General features: G+C 28.5%; 1 protein-coding gene across 1 annotated transcript in view; it reads left to right on the plus strand.

Moving 5' to 3' along the window:
• Positions 1–13,837: 13,837 nt before the first annotated feature.
• The window catches only part of LOC129975925 (soluble guanylate cyclase 88E-like), a 159,833-nt gene continuing 147,029 nt past the window's right edge, over positions 13,838–26,641 (plus strand). Inside the window, exon 1 of the mRNA XM_056089215.1 lies at positions 13,838–13,948. The gene's annotated coding sequence lies outside the window, so the exon portion shown is untranslated. The remainder of the gene's footprint in view (positions 13,949–26,641) is intronic.

Below are 26,641 nucleotides of genomic sequence, written 5' to 3' on the forward strand. Positions count from 1 at the left end.
ATAAAATTCTTTGAGTTGTAATTTACGAATACGTAATCGGTTTTTGCGTAATATTTTTTATTCGAAAGTTATGAGGTACGAAAACCCCGACAATAATTAATGAACACCCTATATTATTCGCGGTTTCAAAACGAGTCCAAACTGAAGAACCTTTCTCTTTTAAAGATATATAAATTTTGATTTATGTTATGCACAAATATATTTTTGTCAAGCTAAGGTGGTTAGATTTTTTCAATTCATATTTGGAACGTTTGCCATAAGGAGAAATAGAAACTGTAGAATTGAAATAAAACTACTGTTTCTCGAAATATATAAGGCAAAACTAATGTAAAATTAAGGTGTACGTACACAATAGAAGATTTTTTTTAAAAATTTTAACTTAAAAACTCCAGTTTTTTCACAGTAAGCCATTAATATATGTTTAAACTCATTTCAGTGAGAAAAAAAACTATATTACACTAATTATTAATTAATTAAATAATATTTAATGAGCTAATTAGCATTTTTTTGAAACATGATATCTTAAATTCTAATTTGTACAGACACACAATTCTAGTTGGAAATGATGCCTAATATTAGTCTTTATGTTGTCTGTCACAATCAAGTTATATATATATATATATATATATATATATATATATTAACAATTTTTTCATCAACGATAAATAGAAAAAGCGAGATTTTTTCTGTATTTTTAACTTTTAAATAGCTATTAAAAATTTATTTCCATAAATATAACTTTGATTGAGGCACAAAACATCCGCTATTTCATACAGATTATTTTGATATATAAATAATTGTGTTTGGTTCATTTCTTATTGAGTTATGATTGTTTGAATGAAGCAACAGAGTGGACAAATATCATTCTTCATAAAATGAGTTTTAAAAAAACCGTAACTAGAGTTTTTAATGAAAGCACCTCAAGAAAAATAATTATAACTCGAGAAATATTTCGAATAATGCCAACATTTTGGTATCGTTTGAAAGCTAAAGGATCAAAGAATATTATTAAGCAATAAAAAAAATATTCGATATTTTGAACGATTTTCGAAGTTTCAAGTGTGTACATACACCTTAAACAGAAAAAGTAAATTGAAATGAAGAAATATTTTTTTAAAATCATTATCGGAGATTCCAACTTTTGGTTCGAAACATTTTAACATGATGATGTGTCATGTTTGATTTTTCTGATTTAATGTTATTTTGTGAAAATTCCAATTGTAGTACGATAAAGAACACAAAAAATATAGTCGTGTGTATAAATGCGGAATAATAAGATAATAATAACAGTTCGATATAAATGCTGAATAATCCATATATGTGAGTATGTATAAGCAAAGTAAAACTGAAAAATAGTGATGTAAAATATATTGTTACGAATCTGCGATGCGGCTTTCCAGCATAGTTGGTTCCATGGCAGGTCCCAAAGCTTGGCGACAAACTTGGCGATCATTTGGCGACTTGGCGAAGAATTTGGCGATTTTGCCGCCAAAATAGATTATACCCGAAACATCGAGAATTTTCCCGATCCGTCCAGTAGGAACGGAGATACGCCTCGAACGTTCCTGATTGGTTGAGAGGCTCCTAGTCCCGCCTCCTGAGACCTATAAAAGGAAGCACCTGCAGCTGCCGGCCAGTGGTGAATTGGAGTCGCGAACCAGTGGAATCGAAGAGTAGTCGGAAGCGAAGGAGTAATAGTCGTCGTGAACCGACGGTGAATTAAGTCGTGGACCGGTGGAGTCGAACAGTAGTCGGAAGCGACGGTGAAGAACTCGTCTTCCAGAGACTAGCGAAGCAGCGACGGAGTAGAGCTGCTGTGTATACTGTTGTATGCTGCTATGTATACTGTTGTATGCTGCTATGTATACTGTTGTATGCTGCACATCTCGGCTGAAGATAATCATCTTCTGTGCTGTATATAGTTGTCGTCTTTGTGCTGTCCTGTGTGTCTTCGTGTAAATAAACGTCGTTGTTTATTTTCTACTGCCGCCTGGTGATTGAGTGTTCTTCACACCATATAACTCCCACTATCCAAACGAACCCCGGAAACTTCGTAACAATATTTGTAACTAGTCAGCTCAGACGATTAGCTGGTTCACCGTGAATTTTGATCATATTGATTTTCGATAAATCGCTTAGATATAAATTTATGTCCATGATTTTTTCAAATTGCCTGATATTAATGCAGAATTAAATTGATGTCATACATCAGCTTTATTTATTGTATATACAAACCTTTCTAATGGAGACAGTCCAATAATATCATAACGCTAATAAAAATTTAAATATCGGGTTCATTTATTTTCTAATTTATTTTTCATGATACTGTAAACTGATACTGGTATTTGTCTTGTGAACTACAAAATATTAAACAGAAACGTTTTGTTTTAGATTTTAGGAATGGAAAAAATCAACTGATTAAAGATTTCATAAAATGAAGTAAACAGCTTGAACTGCTGGGCAATAGTGTAATCTATTGTTAGAAATTAGAGAAAAAAATATTTTTAAAGCACTACAAATAATCAGAAAAAAAAACTGCACGATTGTTAAATTAGTAGCATTAAAAAGATAATTTTTTAAAATTTTGAAATGACATACAATTTATTTTCACCAATAATATTTTCTGAAATTATCGCGAAAAACATCCAAATTTCGCTTATTTTTTAATTAATTAAAGTTTTAATTAAAACTCAAAAACAATTAGAGGTGCACATTCCTACCCTTCCAAGTATATATGTGCGAAGTTCAATTGCCAGCTCAAACAGTCTGGCTTGCAGAGCGCCAACGCGCGCGCATACGCACACACTTGCATCATTATTATTATTAAATAATTTAAAATCATCCTTAATTCATAACTTTTGTTACTGTTTAAAAATATTTTTAATAAAATTAATTAAAAATAGAGAACAAAATACGGTAATAAAATTTATATCGCTTAAGATAGTCCATGCGAATTGTACTTGGAAAAATATATACCACCAATTTTGTTGGTTTAAATTCCAGAGCAGGCTATCCAAAATAGGTCTTTAAGTTAACATTCGGATATGTTATCGGAAAAGTGGAAAGGGAGGAGAAGAGTTGAAATACCAGTTTTTCAACTTAAAATTAAAACTTAAACGAACTTAAATTAAATTCGAGAAGAAAAATTAAGGTTAGCAAGCTGTGGCTATTAAGAAGACATACAAAAGAAGCTCTCGATATCGACAAGATATCGAATATCATGATGTCATATTGATTCAAAAAGTGCAAATTTTAAAAAATAAATTTGTTTTTTATTTGAGAACTTTTTTTAGAATTCCACTCGACTGCTTATTAGAGGAAATATCATAAAAATTTCCGCATAAATATTTTCCTAATTTTTTCAAAAAAAAAAAAAAAAAAAAAAATCGACTTTTTTTTTTTTTTTTGAAAATAGCTTATAAGTACTTTCTATCTATCAATTAGAATCCGTGAACTAAGCTAAAAGTGTTTTACTACGAATTCAGATAGTATCACAATACTCTATTTTCTTTTAAAAAGTGGCGAAATTAAAATCATGAAAAATCTTATTTTGTAATGGCTGTTCCACCCCCCCCCCAAAAAAAAACACAACAACAACTGAAAAATAATGTTGGCTAACGTAACAGTCATTGGGAAATGAATTCACACTTTATAATTAAAACAAAATATTTCAAAATCCATTTTTAATACTTTTTTCCCCCTCAAAACAACCATTAAGATACTATCTGAAGATGAAGGACAACTCTTTCACTTCAGGAATTCTTCCTATTCGCGAATTAGGACAGATAAAAGAAAAGTGTTTACAAACATTTTTCGACGAAGCTAAATTTTCCAAAAATGAAACAGATAGCGATCTAAAATTTTTACTGGTCATTTGTTTCCGTCTATGTAATACGTATTTAAATTTAAAAAATTAATTCTTAAAAAGAAATTTAAAAAATATTTTTCTCAATTAACTTTAAAAAAAAATTTTACTCATAATCTAATTAAGACGCTCAAGAGACTCATTTCATATATCTTTTAACACTTATTAATTTTTAATTCCAAATCTTTTTTGAGTAACAGCTTTTATTAATTACGTAAAACACCATATCCGTTGACGTATCGATACAAACCCAAAGGCTTGTTTTGATTAATCAACTAAAACCGATAAAATGTGTGCGTGCTTTTACTCTCTATAAAACAGACCATTTAATCTAGACTTATCGAATTTGCAGCAGATATACTTTAGAACATAATAATAAACAGTATTTATATTTTTGAAAATTCTATTTTAATTTTTACATTCTTGCATATGAAGTACAGAGAAAGCATTGCAATCTTCCAAAAATTCCAACTCAAGAATTTGATAAATCTGAAAAGATTTAGAAGTTCCCGAGTTCGAAAAACATGCATTCGATATTATGTCTGTCTGTCCATTTGTCTATCTATGACCAAACGGATGAAATTAGGTATATGGTTTCTGCACCAAATTTTTAGATTTTTACCAATTTTCGAACGAAATCTGTTCTGAAAAAATCCGTCCTGCTGCTTGAATATTAATTAAAGCGATAAATACAAACTGAAAGAAGCTGGATGGATAAAATTTGTTACTCAGATTTATCCTCAAAAGTGAAGATACCTGTTAAATTTGGAACCAAATCCATCAAGTCGTACTTTCTTCTGATCTGTATTTTCACAAGTATGTAAATGTGATCCCAGAAAACTCAATGACATAACCCTTTCACTACTGATGCGGCCCAACCGGCCGAGCAAATTCTATACTAGCGAGGCGGTTTCTTTTTCAAATGAGAGGTGCGGTATATAAAATGAGCTGTCATCAGGATGACCTAACTTTACATCCTGTAACCATCGTTCGAAACAGAAACTGGCAAGCCACTACAGAATTTGCATTGCCGGTTGGGCCGGAGAAGTAATGAAGCGGTTAAATATACCAAATTTTGTATACGATTTTACACTAATATTGCAGTTCTTAATGTCAATAGGTTAAAAAAACGAGTCTAAAATAGAAATTTGATTTTAGGCTACTATTAACCTTTCTTAGACCGGGATTAATCGCCAAGAATAACATGACAAGTTTTAGTAAAGATGCTAAATTTTCACCTAAGATCAAGATTTGTATTTATTGTTCATCAATGCTATACAAAGAATTCGAAGTCTCACCCAAGGTCCAGTTTGTATGAGGGATGAGGCGATTAATGCTTTTATTTGATAATATGCGGGATAAGGCGAATAACGCTTTTATTTGATAATATGCGAGAAAGTGTTGGACAGAACATTCTCGCTGGTTATTAATTAAAAAGTAAGTGAAATTTTGGAATTTTTCCTCAGAAACCTTCGAAAATAACAATAAATTACAATTATTTTTAAATCACCTTAAAATTAAAAAATCTATTCAATGGTAACAACTCATTATTACCTCCTAAAATAACGAGGCATTTTTTATTCAATAATACCAATTTATCAAAACCGTCGAAAATAACAATGCATAGCAATAATTTCAATTCAATTTACAATTTAAAAAATATATATTCAATGATACCAATTTATTATAACCTTCGAAATAACAAAGTATTTCAATGATTTTAAGTTATCTTGCAATTGGAAAAAATATGTTTATTGATACCAATTTATTATTTCCTCCGAAAATAACAATGCATTGCAATAATTTTTAAGTTAACGCAAAATGATTACAAAATTTCTATTCAATGATACCAATTTTATTCAGGTGTAACTAAACTCTTTCAGAATTTTGGAAATCTTAAAAGTTTTTTAGCATAATTTTTCAATAATATATTTCGATATTAAAGTAAAACTCAAATCACTTTCATTGTAACTTTTAATATTTCACCTCGGCCTTTCCCCACCTACGAAGATCAAGATATTTTCCGTGTTATACACAGGTTTATAATAATATTTTTGCATGTTTTTTTTAAATATAATTGTAATTGCAATTGTGATTTGACTTCAGAAGTAAGGGTTGGTGAAAAATTTCTTAACGCTGCTGTTTCTCTGTTTCTCGCTATATAATCCGATGTCATTAAATTAATGCTATTAATATGGAGGGGTGAAGGTCTCAATTTATATTTATTATAACCCGTTCAATAAATGTTTACATAATTTAAAATTTGGTTTGTTTGTTTTTACTTGATCTATACAAAAACCTTAATACTGTTCGTTTCAGTATTCTGAGACGACCACTTTTCGACGATTCTATGTCGTTAAGGGGAGAGACGCGGAAAGATGAGCGCATTTCCGGAATTCTTAGTCATTCTTTGACCTTGATTGCCGTCCCATTACATACTTTTTCGTCCAATTTTTTTTCACGTGTATTTGAGTATCGTGTCGTTTTTGCCCTTATTATTTTAATTCAGTCTGTGAGTAATCCGAGTTTATTTTATTGTTAAACGTAAACATCTCCTCCTTTCATCTTTCCTCTCACCCCTATTGTGATAAATTAAACCCATCCTAACGCATGCGCAAAAGCGCGAAAGTTTTAGAATCCGTGGGCAAACAATATGCTTGTATTTTGACAATATTTGTATTTAAATAATATTTATTTTGTATTTTGAGTATTATTCCAGTGTATCTTGTTGTTTTTGTATTACACTTAGGGATTGCAATACCGGTATACTGGAATACCGAATACCGGTATTTGAAGCCATTTGTACAATTTTGTAATACCGGTATTCACAAGTTTAAATACCGGTTTTTCGGTATTTACTAGAAATTTTTTAAATTGTCTCCACTCCATGTTCAGGGATCGCGAACATGGCAAAATAGTATAGGTTTTTTTATGTCTCCCTAACGGGCGAAATTAATTAGCTAATGAATGGCCTAATTAATTGCTTAAATCTAAATTAGTGAAACATGGATTATAACTGAAAGATATTGTATCCATAACGACTGATAACAGTTATGAAAAAAAGTTGAAAAGTTGATTGGTGCAAATCAGCAATTGTGCTATGCACATGGAATTCAATTAGGAGTAATAGATGTATTATACCAAAAAATAAAGAACAGAAGAATCCAAATACTGTGAATATAGAAACTTCGGATTCCAACTTTGAAGAGAGTAAGAGTGATATTGACAATGAAGATAATGACATAGTAATTGTTGAAGATATTGCTAATGAGGATGAAATATTAACACATCAGTATCACATCATCCTATAATTTATAAAGTTCGAGAAATCGTTAAGATATTTAAACGTTCCCCTATAAAAAATGACCTATTAATAAAATATATACTAACTGAAAATAAAACAGAATATATGTTAATATTAAATTCTAAAACACGTTGGAACAGTTTACTCCTTATGATGGAACTATTTTTGAAACTGAGAAATCCAATCTAAAAAGCAATAATCGACTTCAACCTGTAAATGAATTTTTCAGATAGGGAATTCGACTTAATATCCGGAACTGTATCAGCTCTACTTCCAACTGGCTGTTGAGGCATTATGTCGGAGAGATTTTAATTTATTAACAGCTAATGCAACAATACATTTCATGTTGCAGTCACCGAAAGAACAGCACACATCACTATCTGAAGAATTATATATTACATTGAAAAATCGCACAGAAGAAAGACATACCGAAATAGAAAATGTCTTATGGTATTTACAAAATTATAATTATTTTAAAAATGAAAAGGAAAAGGAAAAAAAAAATAACCAATTCAAATCTGATTAAGTTTAGATAAATTTTCTTAAAATTTTTTACCCATAAACCTATCCATATTCAGAAGAATTCGGTTCAGTTATCGAAGATTATGATGACACTAATGTCAATAGTGAAAAGCAATTGTTTCTTGAACAAAAATTAGAATTAGCGATAAATAAAAAAATTTCAGCGAATCAAAATACAATACAGAAATCAGCTATATCCAAAACCATCCACGAGAAATCGATTTATTTGAAGATGAGGGATTTAGAGGTATATACTTGGAAAAAGTATTTATAATTTATAAGTTACAAATTGTTTTTTGTGATATTTACACTCTAATAAAACTGGCAAATAAAACAAAGAAACCTGTGTTTTCTTTCTTTTTCTAAAATTTCTAATGCCGGTATTAAAACCGGTATCCCGGTATTAAGATGTAAAAAATACCGAATACCAGTATTGAAATTTTGGTCCGATATTGCAATCCCTAATTACCCTATTATATCTGGCAACCAATTTCATTTTTAAAATCATTATAATTATGTAAATACCGTAAGACATTATTATCTGTACTGTTTATCTGTAATGTTACTTATTATCTGTAATGTTTACGTCTCATAAAACCGCGAGTCTTCATTGTTGAATGTAAATATCTCCTCCTTTCATCTTTCCTCTCACCCATATTGTGACGAATTAAACCCATCCTAACGCATGCGCAAAAGCTCGTAGGGTTTTAGAATCCGTTGTGAAACAATACAAAATATGGTTTAATACAAAAAGACTTGTTGAAAGTTTACATGGGGCGCCTTCGAATCATTCTAATCTTCTCAAGGGTATCATCCACAACCGCAAGTTCCGGGTATATCTACAATATTCTATGCAAAAAAAAAAAAAAAAAAAAAAAAAAAAAATGAAGATTAAGTGAAGATTTTTTTATCTTCCACATTGAAGGAATAATTATATAATGCTAAATAAGAATTAAATACAGTACACTCCCGATTATCCGCGGAATTGTGTGGCGCGGCCGCCGCGGATAACAAAAATCGCGGATAATCCGAAAAAAGCTAAAAACGGGTATAGCAAAAGAGAAAACAGTCATTCCAACTTTGAAAAATCGTTTTATGTACAATAAAACGTAAAATAAACAGCAGGAACTGTTTAACTAACGCTAATATTTTAGTATATCACTCAAAACTATACCTAAAATGCATTTTGTTAATGAAAACAGAAAAGTGCTTTGTATTTACGAGAGGCGTCAAGGATACACAGAAAAATTAATACATATGTACTGTTTTAATACTGTAATGTATTATGTAATTACAAAAGCATAACTGTAAAACTGCACTTTTTTGAAAAAATCAGTCAAAAAAAAAAAAAAAAAAAAAACTTTGTGCAGCAGGCGCGGATAACCCGCCCGCGGATAATCGGGAGTCTACTGTACCTAAAAAACCAAGCTTCGGTCGGCAGATTTTTTTTTTTTTTTTTGTGAAATCGGGTTTATTGTAGAAAATATTTAGATACGAATCACATACTGATTACATATGAATATTTTTCAATCATACCTACATATTTTTGCGAAATTTCCGGGGGTTCGTTTGGATAGTGGATGTTATATGGCGTGAAGAAAGCTCAATCAGCAGGCGGCAGTAGAAAAGAAAACAACGACGTTTATTTACACGAAGACACACAGGACAGCACAAAGCCGACAACTATATACAGCACAGAAAACGATTATCTTCAGCCGAGACGTGCAGCATACAACAGTATACACAGCAGCTCTACTCCGTCGCTGCTCCACTAGTCCCTGGAAGACGCTTCTGACTACTCTTCGACTCCACTGGTCCACGACTCAATTCACCGTGACGACTCTGGTTCACTATACTCTGCTCTGCCCTGTCGCTTCCGACTTCTCCTCAATTCACCGCTGCCCGGCAGCTGCGGGTGCTTCCTTTTATAGGTCTCAGGAGGCGGGGCTAGAAGCTTCTCAGCCAATCAGGAACGTTCGAGGCGTAACTCCGTTCCTTCTGGACGGATCGGGAAAATTCTCTATGTTTCGGGTATAATCTATTTTGGCGCCAAAGTCACCAAATTCGTCGCCAAGTCGCCAAGTTTGTCGCCAAGCTCTGGGATCTCCTATCCCCTATGCTGGGAAGCCGCATCAAGGATTCGTAACAATTTGAACTGGTAGTTAAAATAAGAAAAATTATGAATGGGCTTAGTTTATCATGTTATTCGAAGTAATCTGCTACATTACAGATTCATTTTACAGTTTATCTATCATTACTTATATTATACTCAGTTTTACCAGGGTGAAATCGGGTTCGAGATGGCATTGTGTTAATGTGAGCAGATAGAGAAGTGCTCTAACAGTTAGTTATAATTTTTTTTTTGTGCAAAATCTCATCTTTTCAGGAAAGACACCTACATAGATAAACTTAAAAACCAAAACCTTATCTAAATATAAAATTTATTCGAAATCGTTAGAGCCATTTCCGAGATACACGAAATAAATTTATATATATACATGAATTGCTCGCTTAAATTTATAAGCTAGTTAATAATTAATATGACAATTAATAATTAATAATAATAGCTCATAATTTTATTGAAGGAATAATTACAAAATTTTCCAAATTATACATATTTTAATGAATTCTTTTAAAAGAACCATAGGCATGAAATTTTTCTTACTATTGCATCACAAAAGCAGTTTCTTTGGATCAGAAACTGACTTGTTTTTAATTCGTACGGTAATTAGCAGCGAAATTACAGCTGTTCAAATGTCATTTCCGGTTATTTGAGGACGCCGGAAGTGGCATCATCCGCTGTGTTTATTGAAAACTCATTTTTCGCTACTTTTTAACGAGAGAAAGCCAATAAATCTCGAGACAAAGAAAAAGATCCCACTGAAATTTTAAGCTGGCAGTGGTTGCATTTTGGCGAGCACTTTTAAAAGAAATTTGACTTCATTTTATGATGTAATTTCGTTTAAAATGATGAAATACTAATAATAAGAAGAAAAAGAAATGCATGGTTCCATGAATATTGGATTTTATTTTGCTTTTTTTGCATACGAATACAAAAAGAAAGTATTGTAATCGTTTAAAAACTCGACCTCAAGATTTTATTGAATCTCCACATTTTAAGTTTCCCAGAATTCCCTCTCCCTTTCCCTGAAAAAAACCCCCATTCTTATGTTGGTTTGTCTGCGTGTGAAATAAATCAAAAATGTAAAAAACTGGAGTAAATGAAATGTGTTATATGGTATTTGAAACAAAATTATACACATTAAGCAAATTTGAACGAAATACGTCTGTATGTCCACCTGTGAGCATGCAAATATATTAATACAAAAAGGCAGAATGTTGAATCCATGAATTTTGTAGGTTTTTGGTCAGTAAATAAATCTCTTAATTCGAATCCACTGGTTTTATTATTGTAGAATACAGTTTTAAACGATTCAAAAGGCATTTCGCAGAATATTGTTTTGATGCAGAAATATGGGGTAGTTAATTCATGATCACGTGATATACGTCAAATGTGCCACACCAATTTAAAACTGGATTCCATTATGCGGAATAAGATGTATTTAGGTAACATGCGCCGTCACTTTTATCACCTACTGTGACCGTAACGTGAATTTAAATTACTACACATTAATAGCTTATTAAAAATAAAAGCATAGGGCATAAAACCGCATACTTACTGAAAACACAGTTTTTGCGGAATATTTTAATCTCTTCATTCGCTTTTGGATTTTTTCAGGATTATTTATTGCGGAGCTAGGGTAGCGTTTAGCGCAAGGAACGGGTTAATTAATTTAGAATAAAGCGCAATTTTTCATGATATTTGTAAATTATAACTATTATTAATTCGGAATAGGCATGAAATAGATAATTTTTGATTAATAAAGGCAATATAAACTATTAATTGTGCTGTTTCCTCTAAAAGTTATTACATTATTTGGAAACGAAAAATATAATCTGTGATATTTCGGATTACGCAAAATTATAATCCGAAAAATATAATTAAATAAATATAATCTGTAAAAATGTAATAAAAACAAATTCCATTTTGTTTCTGTTTCCTATAGAAAAAAAATTAAATTAGTTAATTTTTAACTAATTTAATAATATTAAGGATGTTAATTTACCAAATAATAATTATTTAGTTAGGAGATAACTAATTTAATAATTAGTTAATTAAAGGCTTTTTTTTCCTTTTAGTTTGCGTGGTATTGCGCTTGTCAGGATTTTTTTAATAAATGGAATCTAAAATCTCTACAACATGGAAAAGGCAGATATTAAGTAGGATTTTTACTTTGCTAATATTGAAAAAAGTTTCTAGAATTGTTTTTTGAGGTTTCCTATTACTTAAAAATTGATCCAAAATTGAACTATTTACTTTCAACAGTCGATAGAGATTAAAATTCACTGTTGAAAATACTTGCTTTAATATTCCATGCTGTATATATATTTTTTACTTGTCATTCACAATAGTTAACTATATTACGTATCCAAATCAACAATAACTAATAGAAACAAAGAATTTCTGTGGATTTAAAAAAATCATTTGGGATAATCTAATATTTTATAGAAGTTACAAGATTTTAAGATTCATTTGTTCAACTAAACAGTCCGGTTTTAACTAAAAATAAAGTTGCAGACGATACTGAAACTGCTGACCGAATTCCACCAAGTGCTAGTTTTTATATCTATTTTAACGTTTATATTTATTTCTTTTTATTTCATCGTTTGAAATTCTGAATATAGCAAATAATGCGTCATATAGTGGAATTAGTTTAATTTTAGAATTTAATGCGTATCTTGAAGGAAGGAAAAGGTAATGACGTCACAACACATTGTAAGACAGCGAGCAATTAGATGTTAGAAGACCTGCACAACTTTTCTATCTGTATTGCAGATATGACGTCAGGGAAATTGACTCTATTTTGTTCAACATAAACAAACAATGTCCTTTTTTTTTAACAAAACAAGTCATCTGAGTATTGATAGATTACCTTGAAATCATATTACTTTATTTCTTGTGACTTCATAATTAAATCTATAAAAAAATAAGCACAAAAATAAAACAAGAATAATGCGTGAAATAAGAATAGAACATAATTTTAAGTAAATACATCGAAATAATACGAATGCGATTTTTCTAAAAAAATTCAAAATCAATCTACCACTTCGAAATTGTCGAGATCCAAATCTCGCATCACTTCCTCACAAGTTTGCTTAAACAAAACGTTCTAATCAAATTCGTCGACATTGTCAATAAGGAAAGCTGGACTAAAGCCAGACGTTCGTCCGATTGATAGACATCGTAGTTATTTTAATTACAGGCGGGATGTCAACGCTATTATTTTGGCTCGGTGCAAGCTACATACGGGTAAGGGTAGCGATAAAGTAAACGGATATTCGCTATCAGCAGACAGCAGCACTGGATGTTCGCGCTTCAATTCAAGCATTCCGCTACTGCGAACAGGGCTTGTGTCTTTCCTAGCGTGGAACAAATTTTTTTCAAAATTGAAGATCCAAAGTTACGGTGGCATTAATCCATTTTAAGTGCATTCATTGTCTGGAATTTCATTATTCTTTTCAAGAATTTAAGCTACAGTTTCGAAGCTAACATTTTCGTCTGCAAATTGAACAAATCAAGTGAATTGAAGAATCATATCAAGAATTCTGAAACGAATAGTATCGTTTGTTCCTTTTTTTGTTAAATTAAAAAAAATGAGTGGAATTTAGAAATATTTATTATCTTAAAATTTTATTTACTGAAAATTCAAAAGAATTCTGAAAGAATAAAATGAAACAAAAATTAGATGGAGTGTAAACTGATAAAATGTTGCAATAGTATTAGAAGTTATATTCAAGAATTGATGCAAGGTTTCTATTTTTTCCATTGCGTTTTCTTTTTTTATATGTTATTTTTAAAAAATGTATTTATTTTTGTAGAAATTCTGATTATATACATAATTTAAGCTATCCTGACTGAAAATTACTCCAATGAATTTTATTATATATGATATAAAAAAATTTAAATTATTATTCCGTCATTAGATTTTATGTAATTTTCAGTTTAATTTTCGCTTTTATTGGAAGAGAAAGAAATCGAGTGAACTGAGTTAATAAATATTTTCAAGAACAAATCTGAAAATTTATAAACTTGTGAATTCGACATATTTGCACACAATAAAATTATTTTGGAAAAAGAATATTTGAGACTCATTTGAACTGAATGTACAATTTTGAAATCATCTGACAGATGTTTTGTAAGTAGAATTTAATTTTTTAGTAGATATTTCAATATTTATATTATATTTTAATTAAACTGAATTATATTCTTTTTTATGTTATATTCCTTGTTAATAACCTCGGCTATAATAAATTTACTTCGTTGTTTGAAATTCATATTATATATTTTTCCAACATTAAAATGTTATACAATTAATTAAATAATGATATTATAAGCTATTATAGCAAATAATGAAAAATTTATTTCTCTTGATTTTATTTAATTTCTACTTTCAATTTTCAGATGTTTTTAACTAAATATTTTTTAACTGAAAGCATTGTTTTCTCAACTTATATTCGTGATTTAAATGGTATTGAAATATTTAGTTCATATATTCATTCATTTTTCCAAAATTTCTTAAGTATTTATGTAAAGCAAATGAATAATCTTTAAGCAATTTTCGGAACACTATTTAAGATAGAAAATGATATTTTTTAAGGATAAAATATCATTTAAATATTTTTAATTATCCTTTAGGTGAATCTAGATACTTGACAAAATATTTTCTTCACAAAATAATGACATCTAAAACAGTGTGTGTAATCAGTTGGAACTATTACTGCAGATGTTTCTGTTTCATAATAAAGATTATTCTTAACAGGGTTTTTTTTTTTTTACTTAAAAATTAATTCTTTGAAACACGCTTTTCACACTAAATGTCAATATTTAAAATTATATTAGAGAAATTAATTACCTTTTAATTAACCCAGATAAATTGCCAGCATGCTTATAACTGAACAATAATGACGTGGATGGAATTATTATAGCAGCACCAGGAAGTTTCAGACGATTCCGACGTAATTATACGGATATAAAACTTGATCACCAGGAAATGTTTATAAATAAGAATTTTTGAATTTATAAAATGTATTTTTTGCACGCAATAAAAATCTAAACTTTTCAATAGATTTTCTTTAATTTTGCTCTCGAAGATTAAGGATAAGGAAAGTTTATTATAATTTTTTATTCATTAAATTATGTTTCTTCATATAGAATTCTTTATTCTTAAATATTGCCATTCCTATTAAATGAAAACATTATACTATATGCTTTAAATCATTTTGTTTATTTGCCTAAAATGATGCTGCAGATAATATAGTTTTAATATTTAATACAACAGTATTTTTATATTACATTTTTTCAAAACCTATTAAATGATCCAAAAAGACGTAGACGATTTTAAAATACGATAATTCGTAAATATTCCGTAGTTATACAATTGAGTCTTTGAGCTACTCTACTTTTTTATATTTCTGTTTTATTTTTAAAAATATTTTTGTCAATTATATTATATTTTTTATTACCTTTGAAAGATAATTTGTAACTATTTTTTGTTGTTTAAGAACAAGAATACAATAAGAAAAAAAAAACTTTTGCCAGATACCTGGGACAAAATTTTTGAAAGAACATTGAAGAAACGTTTGAAACCAAACAATTAGCAATTTATATGGGAAATAATTACAGAAAAAAAATTAGTTATTGGCGATTTTTAAAAATCGTCTGCTTTAATTGATGTTTTTATTTTAGTTAAAAAAATGTTTCAAACGATAAAATAATTTTATGTGTTATAATATCTTATACTAAAGTCGTTTTCAAGTTAAAAATATTAAACGTGTGATAATTTAATGAATGTCGGTACATAAATCAGTAATGCATGTAATATCATTCCACATAGAAGGCAATCTGTATCTTGATCAATAAAGTCCCTGTTGTTTCATAGTAGTAGAATTTAAAAACACTTGGATATGCGCACTCATTTATAAACGCATTGCCAATTTTGCATTTTTTTAAAAAAAATTTCTATGAATTTATAATTTTAAAGTAGGTCACATATTAAATTTTCGAGTTTTTGTTTTCTGCTTTTTAATTATTCCGGCATATTATTCGGAAACTCCGTCATGTTCGAAAAGAAACTCCTTCAAAACTCCTTCTATCTATAGTGCAGACAGTTAGACCAAAAGCTGTCAATTTTGTATATACTCCTTGCGCAGTAGACGCTTACTAAGAAAAAAGTTGTTTAAAATTTGAATTGATTAATTAATTTTAAATTTTTCAGAATACAATTTTTTTTATTTTTCACGCGACATTGAGTGCATCATTTTTATACATTTTATTGATGCTATATAAATAAACATAAATTTTAAATATAGAAAGAAGATAGGTGCATCTAGCTTAAAATAATTATCTATGTTTCAAACTAGATGTTGGAATCTTCTTTAAATTTTCTTTTCTTCTCATAGTATACTAAAATATCAAAATTCATTAAAATTTATAGAAAGAATTTTTCTGATGATTAAAATACATTGCTTTTATATATTTTCAAATATGATATAAAAAATATCAGCAATCTTCCTGCTCCGAAATTCTTTTCTTCCTATACCCGAAGATACTTTAGAGCCAAACTGATGCAAGAAATCAAATTTTATTTAGAATATTTCAATGAATAATAATTTTCTATCTTTCAAACTTCACTTTTTAATAGATATTTTAAAAGATTTCAAAAAAAAATCCATAAATTCATCTAATGTAATTTTTATATGGTATATTCATAAATATATATCCATTCATGAATTTTTTTTTTTATCAAAATGCAACTTTTACCTGAGAGAATTCCTTAATAATTGCCATTATCCTTACATTTTTCTAATAAATTGTTTGTTATAAGTTAGAATTTAAGTATTAAAGTTGCCTTTATTATTTGATTTGAAAATTAAACCTTTTTCCAAAATTGTTTTTTTTTATTTACTGGACATATAAAATAAGAAAAATTTTGCTTGATCTAAGTATTATGAATTTGTATGTACAGTGGCTCAAAAAATTGTGAGTACACCTTACTTTTACTTGATAAATCCAACTTTTAATATAAATAACAGATTACCGGGAAGTGCAAATATGCTTTTATTTTTACACATAACAAATGGTTTAATTTGGAGTAAAAATAAAGAAAAATCAACGAAAAACTTCTAAATAGAAAAGTTTCAGAAGCATTTTAAATAAACATACGCAGAATTTTGCCTCAAAAAAATTGAGAATACACCAATGAAATTTTTGCAATATCACGCATAGAAACAAAGTGTCACTATTAAGTTGCATGTTTTTTGGCTCTTATAATGGCCTCTAAACGTCATGGTACCGATTCAACCCATTTTTGGTGGTATCTGAAGATATTTTACCCCATCCTCCTTGCGACATTTATTTTAAATGGGTTTTGTTTCTCATTTTGTCTTTTTGAACCACTTTTTCGAATATGCCCCACGAATATTCAATGGCATTTATGTCGGGGTACTGTGGTGGTGTGTTTTGTTTACAATGAAACTGCTTTCATTGTAAACTGCTGTTTACAATGAAAAAGACACCATATTTTGACGTTACGTGCATTCTGTTTGAGGTCTTTGTCCTGCTGGAAAATGGGATTTCCATCTAAACCCAAATTTTTAACACTTTCCTTGAGATTGCTGCGACCATATGGTTCATCCAACTTGCAGCAGAATCTTTTCAAATCGTAGGTAGAAGTCAAGTGCTGAAACTGTGCGAAGTGCCATTAGACAAGCTGTATATAAAAGTCGATTGTTAGAGAGAAACCGTTCATCAGCTGCAAATTCAGAAAAACATTTGAAGTTTGCAATAACTCATCAATTTAAGACCAATAACCTTTGGAAGAAAGCTATATTTAGTAACGAAAGAAACCTCAACATTTTTGGCAGTGACAGCCGTCGTACTATATGGAGAAAGCCTAATACTGCTTTGGATCCAAAAAAATTTACGTTCTAGAGTTAAACATGATGGTGACTTCGTCATGATTTGAGGTTGCATGACTTCATCCGGGGTAGGAAATTTAATTTTTATAGATGGTATAATAAACGACATGGTTTATTTGGATATACTTCGCAGCAATCTAAAAGAAAGGGCTACAGATTTGGGTTTAGATAGAAATTTCATTTTCCAGTAGGACAACGTTCCTAAACAGAATGAACATAACGTCAAAATATGGTGTCTTTTTCATTGTAAACAGCAGTTAAACACATCACTACAGTACCCCGACATGAATGCCATTGAATATTCGTGGGGCATATTCGAAAAAGTGGTTCAAAAACACAAAATGCGAAACAAAACCCATTTAAAATAAATGTCGCAAGGAGGATGGGGTAAAATATCTTCAGATACCACCAAAAATTAATCGAATCGGTACCATAATATTTAGAGGCTATTATAAGAGCCAAAATACATACGACTAATAATGACACTTTGTTTCTATGTTACAAACATAGTTAGATATTACAAACATTTCATTGGTGTATTCTCAATTTTTTGAGGCAAAATTCTGCGTATGTTTATTTAAAATGCTTCTGAAAATTTTCAATTGAGAAATTTTTCGTCGATTTTTCTTTATTTTTACTCTAAATTAAACCATTTGTTATGTGTATAAATAAAAACATGTTTGCACTTCCCGGTAATGTGTTATTTACATTGAAAGTCGCATTTATCAAGTAAAAGTAAGGTGTACTCTCAATATTTTGAGCCACTATATATGAAATTTCGTATGATTTGGATATAGAGTTTATTTTAAAGCGTCGCCAGTAACGGAAAATTTTAATTAGCCTTACGAAGAAAAAAATATTTTTTTTTAGTAAATGCATTTATTGTTCATAAACATTACATTTATTGATCACAAACAAAATACAAATATTCTGACGAAACTATTAATCTCTGTATTAAGAATTACCGATTCTTGTTAAAAGCAGTTATTAGGATACATATCGTATGAAACTATCACTTATAGTAAAGTGTGAGAAAATATCACTTGAAATTCAAAGAAATGTAAGAAGGATAAAACACAATTTTTCTTTAAAAAAATCCTTCTTAACAAAGTGAAAAAAGTTAAAAAAAACAAATTTTATTATTAAAGGAAATAAATGCCCGTTTGTCACAAGTTTCAAAAATTACGACAACGTCTTAAACTCTATTGTGTTTTATTAAATTCGTAAAAAAACTATAACACGTTGTAATGTATGACTTTGCCAAATTTCAAGTAATATAAATCTTCCTTTCAATTACTTTTTACAAGAATTTTCAGTTACAGTGTGGCCAATATTTATTTAAATTATTTCTACCCAAAATCAGTTCTTTTTTTAAATTCTGAAAAAATTATTTTCATTTCCGTTGTTCTATTTTTTCTAAATATTTTAGAATTTACAATAAATTTAAACGCTGGAATTTTTGTTATCGATTTTCCACATAATTGTTATATGTAAGAAAAATTAGCTTCAATTTATTTTAAACTAGCCACTTTTCACGACCAATTGGTTCGCCAGGAATAGTGATAATGTTTAAATTCAATAAAATGTTTAATACGCTGCTTATTCATGAATTTTCAATAAAATATATTAAAAACAGCTATAAACATAAACCATGTTGCTTAAGAGGTTTCAAATTTTCGAATTAAATCTTTCTAAAAGCAAAGAGTAACATTTCGGGGGAAAAATCTTACTTTTTTATTTCAGAGTTTCTTGAGTAAAAAGTTAGAGCTTAGTATTTTAACTAAATTTGATTTTTAAAATTATTACAAATACTGCTTATTTTTGAGAAAAGATATAAAATGTTTCGTTTCAGGAATTTAATCTTGCACCAAACGATTTCTTTTATGAAAAATCAAGGTAAATGTATCAATGGATTATAATAAAAAATGTTTCAACGGTAATTTTGAGCTGAAGCTTTTATTTAAGTCAATTAATTAAAAACAGTAAGTAATTTAATTAAGATTTTCCCATTAAATACGTATAAAATCAAAAGTCTCTTTATAAAAATTCTACTTTGGAAGCTCCAAGAAATGTGTTTCATAAATCTCAAAAAATTTCATTCAAGTTTTAGAGATCAAAAAATAATTGACTCTATTTTATTTTGAAAAGAAATTTGTAAATCAGAGCTATTTAAATTAAAAAAAGAAAATATTTAAAGAATTCCAAATATCCTTTGTATTCTTTTTCTTCCATACATAGAAAATATTATTGAAATTAATTTTTAGAAAAAATTTTATTTAGAAATTCTATGAATAAATTAATTAAATACTGCTTAGAGAATATTTTTTTGAAGAAATTATTCATACGCTTTTAAAATACGCAGATTTATTTGAATTTCACTTCTTTTCTTTATATTCTCTGAAGTAAGAATTTATTGTAGATTAATATTATGAATTAATTTACATCTAAATAGTAAAGCCATTCATTTCTTAAGTTATCAGTATAGTCTAGGCAATGAGGGCAAAATATTGCTATTTAATAAAATTGTGTAGAAATTATAATGAAATTGTGGATACATTTTTAAATATCCTTCTATATTATCTTGACTTCCAACTCATTAATTGCAGTTTTCATGATATGACGTTTAATTCACGCAAGTTATTTTTAATAACCAATGGTTATATGAGAATATTGATTAAATTATCTTATTTTAAATATAAATACGTTGATGGCACTTATTTATTATTAAATTTCATTGCGATAAAAAAATTATTGTTGAATGATGTGCTTTGAATATTGATTAAAAGCATAGACTAAGAAAAAGGAATCCACAGCTTTTTGAACTCCGATTCAAGTAAAGAAAAATTTTAATAATTAAGAAATAAATTTCTTTTTTAGTAAAATTAAACATTGAATGTTTTGTCAATATGTCAAATATATATGGAAATGAGGAAGAAAATGAAAACTCATAAGATATCATGATGAGCCCATAACTCATGATAATACATAAGCAATGCCGAAAAATATTTTTAAATTACAAAAAAAAAAAAAATGATTAAAGCAAAGCGCTTTTTAATTTTATTCCTGAGAACTGATTAACATTTGTTGCACATGGATTTTATTTTCCAAATTGTTCTTAAACTGTTTATTAAGATAAATCGTATTGAATACGGTGTGGACACGATTTGTTATTACATGGACTATTTTTCCGACAAAATTCTACAAGTTTTTAACAAAATTGGCGAATAATTTTCATTTTTGAAATCAAAATGAAAGCACTTTATTGTACCATTTTAGAAACTAATACTCTGAAAAAAATATCCAAACAAAAGGAAAATCATAAAAAAATCTTGATAAATGAGATGAAAGATAACAAAATAATGTGATTTGTGTTGCAAAGCAATGTGAGATATTTAGCTGCATGCAGTTACTCAGTTAATGCACGTGCTTTCCTTTAGAGAAATTTTTTTTGAAATATTTAAAATTTTTATTATATATATATATATATATATATATATATATATATATATATATATATATATATATATATATATATATATATATATATATATATATATATATATATATATATATATATATATATATATATATATATATATATATATATATATCTTTGGCGACCAGCCAGTTCGCCAGAATTGATATTCGTTAAAATTTTCTGTTAAATATTTTATGTAACGTCCTTTAATCGGTTTTTCATCAAAATACTTTAAGCTTCAAATTTTGATAGTCATATAATTCACTTACTTTTACAAAGTCCTTAAGCCATAATGTACTATGTATCTCTCTAATTTTCTGTCAGTTCCCGTAAAATTTCAACTTTAAATTAAAGTGGAATTGGTTAAATTGCGATTATTTTTAAAAAAAACGTTTTTTATGAAACCAAGCATTTTTTTAAAAAATTATGAGTATTGAAAACAGAGTTGTGCAGCATTTAAATCTTATGTACACTTCAGAATATCTTCCATATTTTATGTAACCAGATTTATTATGACGTTAATTATAATATTTTGTTTTGTTTTGGTCTATAAATATACTTCAAAAAATTATGAAGTCTAAATTTTATACCCTCCTTTGTCCTAAGGAATTATATTCTGCGAAATATTCTTGACACTTAACTTTTTAACAAATAAATGAACGTTTTTATCTTCTGATGAAATGAAACGTTTGAACGTTTTTATCTTGATATCAAATCTGATTTTTGAAGTTTTGAATAGAATAATTTAGAATAAACAGCATTTTCATAATGTTATGCCAAACAGTCTTGAGAAACTCTGGACGCATGCTAATTGGGGTATCATCTTTCAGACGGTCAATGAAGTGTTCTAAAATCACACGTTTTTATTGAATAGTGATATTCAAATATTCATAAATCAGTCAGTTTTAGAGATTGATTTAGTTGATTGAAGTGCAACTCTTTTTATTTAAAATATTAGCGTCTCGAGAATATTTTGTTAAATATGATTCACAGAGTAGAGGATCTTGATAAAAGCTAAACATTCATAATTTATTAGAGAATTTATAGACTCAATATAATTATTTACTTCATTTAGACCCTTTTTAATATATTTATTTGAATTATTAAAGGTTTACAAATTAGCCCTTGGGCCTTGAATTGAAAGGATATTAAACCATGTTTACCTTAAATAAAGCTGATTTATTGAATTAATAATATAGATATTGTAAAAAATTATAGAAAAAATTTGCATTTACTTTTTATAAAATGTCATATTTCATATTTATTTCATTTCATACAGACTGGTGCTGAAAATTACATTTTTATATGCTTAATTTGCAATAACTGTTGATTTATTTTTTAATTTGAGCTTTTGTCAATATGGTGGCAACACGTTGATAAAAACCAATTTTTGTCATTGAAGCTCGTGCAAGTTAAATTTTATTTTTATTTTGAGCAAACTAAATTGTTGAAAAATGTGATCAAATATTTTTTTAAAAAATTCATTAAAGAAAGAAATTTAATTTGTTGGCTAAAATATTAGTATCATTACAAAATGATTTTTTGATCCTCAATATGATATAAAAATCAATTATGTGCTGTAATATTTTCGCAAGTTATAGTGGAAAAACTTCGAAGTGTTTTAAAATTTTTAATCAATTAAAATTCTAATTAAAAATTCGAAAAAATCGCTCTGAGCTGCCCGACCTCCCGTTGTATTCCCGACCTCCAAGTTGTACATGTGCCGAATTTGGTAGCTGTAGGTCAAACGGTCTGGCCTGTAGAGAGCCAACATAAACATATCGAACTTTATTATAAGTATATATATATATTTATTACATATATATATATTCTGAAAGGATGTTTACTGCTAAGAAAAATAACAAAAAAGTCAATTTTCCAGAAAACGCATTTAAAGATGTTATACAATAATAATAACAACAAAAATATGCTATCATTTTAGAATGATGTTTTTCAGCTCAAATGCTCTTTTTTTTAATTTTAAACTCTTTTTTTTCTTTTAGTTTCTAACATTAATTTCGTATTCTATTGTAGTAAATCCACTCTTTGTGAATTCTCATGTACTTTTTAAGCATCAGTGGATCGATCACAATTTCTAAGTACTTCAGAATAAATTGGTTATACATCCTTACATCATTAATTAAATAATAACGCTGCAATATGTGCCTGTTTCTATTTTTCTTCCAACTGAACAAAAGCTTCTTTGAGCGAAATAATCCATTAGAGGATGTTCAAATTTTCGTTATTGTTCTGTAAGACCATGCAATCGTTCCTGAGAAAATTTTTATTACAGAGTGCTGAGCAAGTTGATTTTATTTGCTTTTATAGTTAAATCAGAAAGGTGCTATGAAATTTTTTGAAAATTGTTTTTTATTATATTACACTACTTACGCTAGATGTATTACCCTGGTTTATGGAATTTGATTGCAACAGTAACAAAGAAAAATTACATGCATAGTAAATTGCATGTTTTCTAGACTTATCGAAGATTTTTACAGATAATAATTTTGCAACTTATCTATAAATTTATTGTGAATTTTGACTTTTCCTTTAACTATTCGCTATAGGATTGTTGCTTTCTTGCAAATATCTTTCAGTATCATAAATGTTTTAGAGATAATTTCCTTAATATGCTCTTCATTGCATTTCTCAGTCCAACCGTGATTTTTCAAAAATTGTAAATGCTCAAAGGTTTTTGTATTTTCTAACAGCTATTTGTAGCTTGTCGACATAGGTTTACCTATTAGCTTCACATATTTATTGTATTCCTCATTGCTTTTTAATCTAAAATGTTCTATTAATGGAAATAACTAGGATACATCCATTTAATGACACGTGGTTTTTCTATTTCTACTCTAACATAAATTTTAAAATTTCCCAGAAAAAAAAACAATAACAAATAAATAAAGGAAATGCAAACTATTTTTTTAAATAATATATTGCTTGAAAATAAGAAAACGGTTTTTCGAACTTGCTGTTTGCAATTTTATAGTTCTTTACGCACCTACTTCTGGTTTCAAAAGCTTTCATTTCCGGTTCTATATGCATACTAAAACTTTATTTCTAACAACCTTAGAAATAAAATTAAAGCATTTTTGGATTCCAAAATGTAAGACTTGCATAGGGGACAAATGAAAAAAAGAAAATTCAAACATTTTCAGCCAGTAATTTAAAGTAAATACATAGCTTAACTGAAATTTGCTGAATTGTTTTTAATTATAATTTAATAGCAATATTTTTTAATACAAATATCTTCAATTTAGGTTGTTATTTTTCTATTTTTCACTTGAGAATATCAAAATTAAACAATTTATATTTTCGTTAAAAACAACATTTTCTTTAATCTGTGAATCCGAAACTGAAAATCAAACAACTTTCAAACTATGTGAGGAAGTGTTATTATCTTTAACCAATAGAATCAAAATTAAAAATTGAGAATTTTTTCAAAACACGTCAGATAAACGATATTGTTTTTAAACTTGTAAAATCGAAAAGTGAATGGCTTTCAATATGCATCAGATAAGCGATATCTTCTTTTATTTGAAAAAAAAAAAAATGTGAAATTTTTTAAAAAGGTGCCAGAAATTTTAAGACCAAATCTTTATATCTTGGTTCAATGCTTTAATTGCTACAGATGATTCAATTCTCAAATTCTTTTCAAATTTTTTTTCTAGTTGTATTAGATCTTCAGTTCCAGTTTTTTTCTATGTTTTCATGATTATGGTCATTCAGATTAACTCAGATCTCAAGCCACGGTGGAATGATTTCTTAATAATAAGAAATTTTTCTGAAATTATAAACTTAATAACATATAAAAATGATAATGTAATTTCTTTTAAAATAGTTTAATAAAATTCCTTCAGACCATTATACTATATGCGTCTACAAAAATAATGTATCGCATTTTGAACAAAGACTCGACTTTACATTAATAATTGTAACAATATTAAAAAGGTTTCACTACATAAAAGGTTACTCTTATTTTAAATATTAATTATAAATGAACACAACACATTATGTTATCTCCGAATATGAATATAAATAATATTGATAGCCAATCCCGCTTTTTAGACTTGGTCGTTGTTTAAGGTTGATGAGCTAAGAAGTAGATTAAAATATAACAATAGTAGGAGTAGAGAGATTAAAAAAAATTCTGTTGTTGTTTCTAATGGCACTTGTCATAGACAACCCCATCAGTGATTTTAAGCCAAGAGTCCGTCTCTTGTTTTTTCAGTAGCGCCATGTAGGGCCAAGAGTGCGACTTAGCTACACACACGTCACCTTTTTACGAAGCGACTTCATTCATGCATTTCATTGACTCATCCAGAGATCGTAATTTAGACATGAAGCAGAGAACGATCATCCCTGATACAGGACCCCAGTGGTACTACTCTCGACATGAAGGATTTTGTGATACGTGCGCCAGCCACCACACACACGGAGAGTCTTCGGCTGGCAGGGTTCTAATTCGCAACCCAAGGGACGCGAATCCAAAGCCCTACCAACCAGGCTATCCTGGTCGCAAAAATTTCTATCAGCCTAATTTCCAAGTAAATAAATTTGAATTTCTATGAATTATAAAATATTAGGATGATATTTACACTTTATCAAGTAGTCATACCCCTATTTGCTTTATTTTGTATACTCTGTTACCATATTTATAAACACCAAATATTTGTTTACATGAAATAACATGCAAATTCGGATGCAGCGCAATCCTGAATTATAATCTCTACTAATAACAAAGATGAATGTGTGTGTATGTCCCCGTGTATTTGTGCTCAAAGGTCGGACCGTTTGATCTGAGTTACCAAATTTGGCAAAAGTGAGATCTTTGGGAGTGAGAATGTGCACAACAGAGATATTTTTTAAAAATTTAAATATTAAGCTGAATTTTGGCATCTGTACGCGATAACTTTCAAAAACATTTTTGCATATAAATAAATATTGCGCAAATTAAAGTTCCAATTTTTTTTCTTGCAAAATGTTTCTTTTTTTAATATCAAATTAATAGTCTTGAAAACTTTTCTTAAAATTATTTTCCCCGATTTTCAATAATAGATGATATTTTGACCCTGAAATCCAAACCATTTTCCTTTTCCATCAAATATACAATCATTTAAACGTTTCAAGTTAAGGAAGAAAGACTCCGTTTACTATCTGCATAATTTACAAGACGAACAAAAAAGTGAAGCTGCAATATTGAGAAAGATGATATATGAACCCGGAAATTTACATTTTTAACAGCGCTATGATATTATGGGAATATATAAATCTATAAATTCATGAATACTATAAACTTATGTAAGACAATTAAAATAACAGGACTGACTTTAATATTTGACAATTTGGTGGCATTTTGTTAATATTTGGCAAATCAAGGATAGGAAGTTATATCTTAATGATTTATCTGAAATTAAATGCAACCAATATT

The sequence above is a fragment of the Argiope bruennichi genome, chromosome 7 (assembly GCF_947563725.1).
Source record: "Argiope bruennichi chromosome 7, qqArgBrue1.1, whole genome shotgun sequence".
NCBI classification, from domain to species: Eukaryota; Metazoa; Arthropoda; class Arachnida; order Araneae; family Araneidae; genus Argiope; species Argiope bruennichi.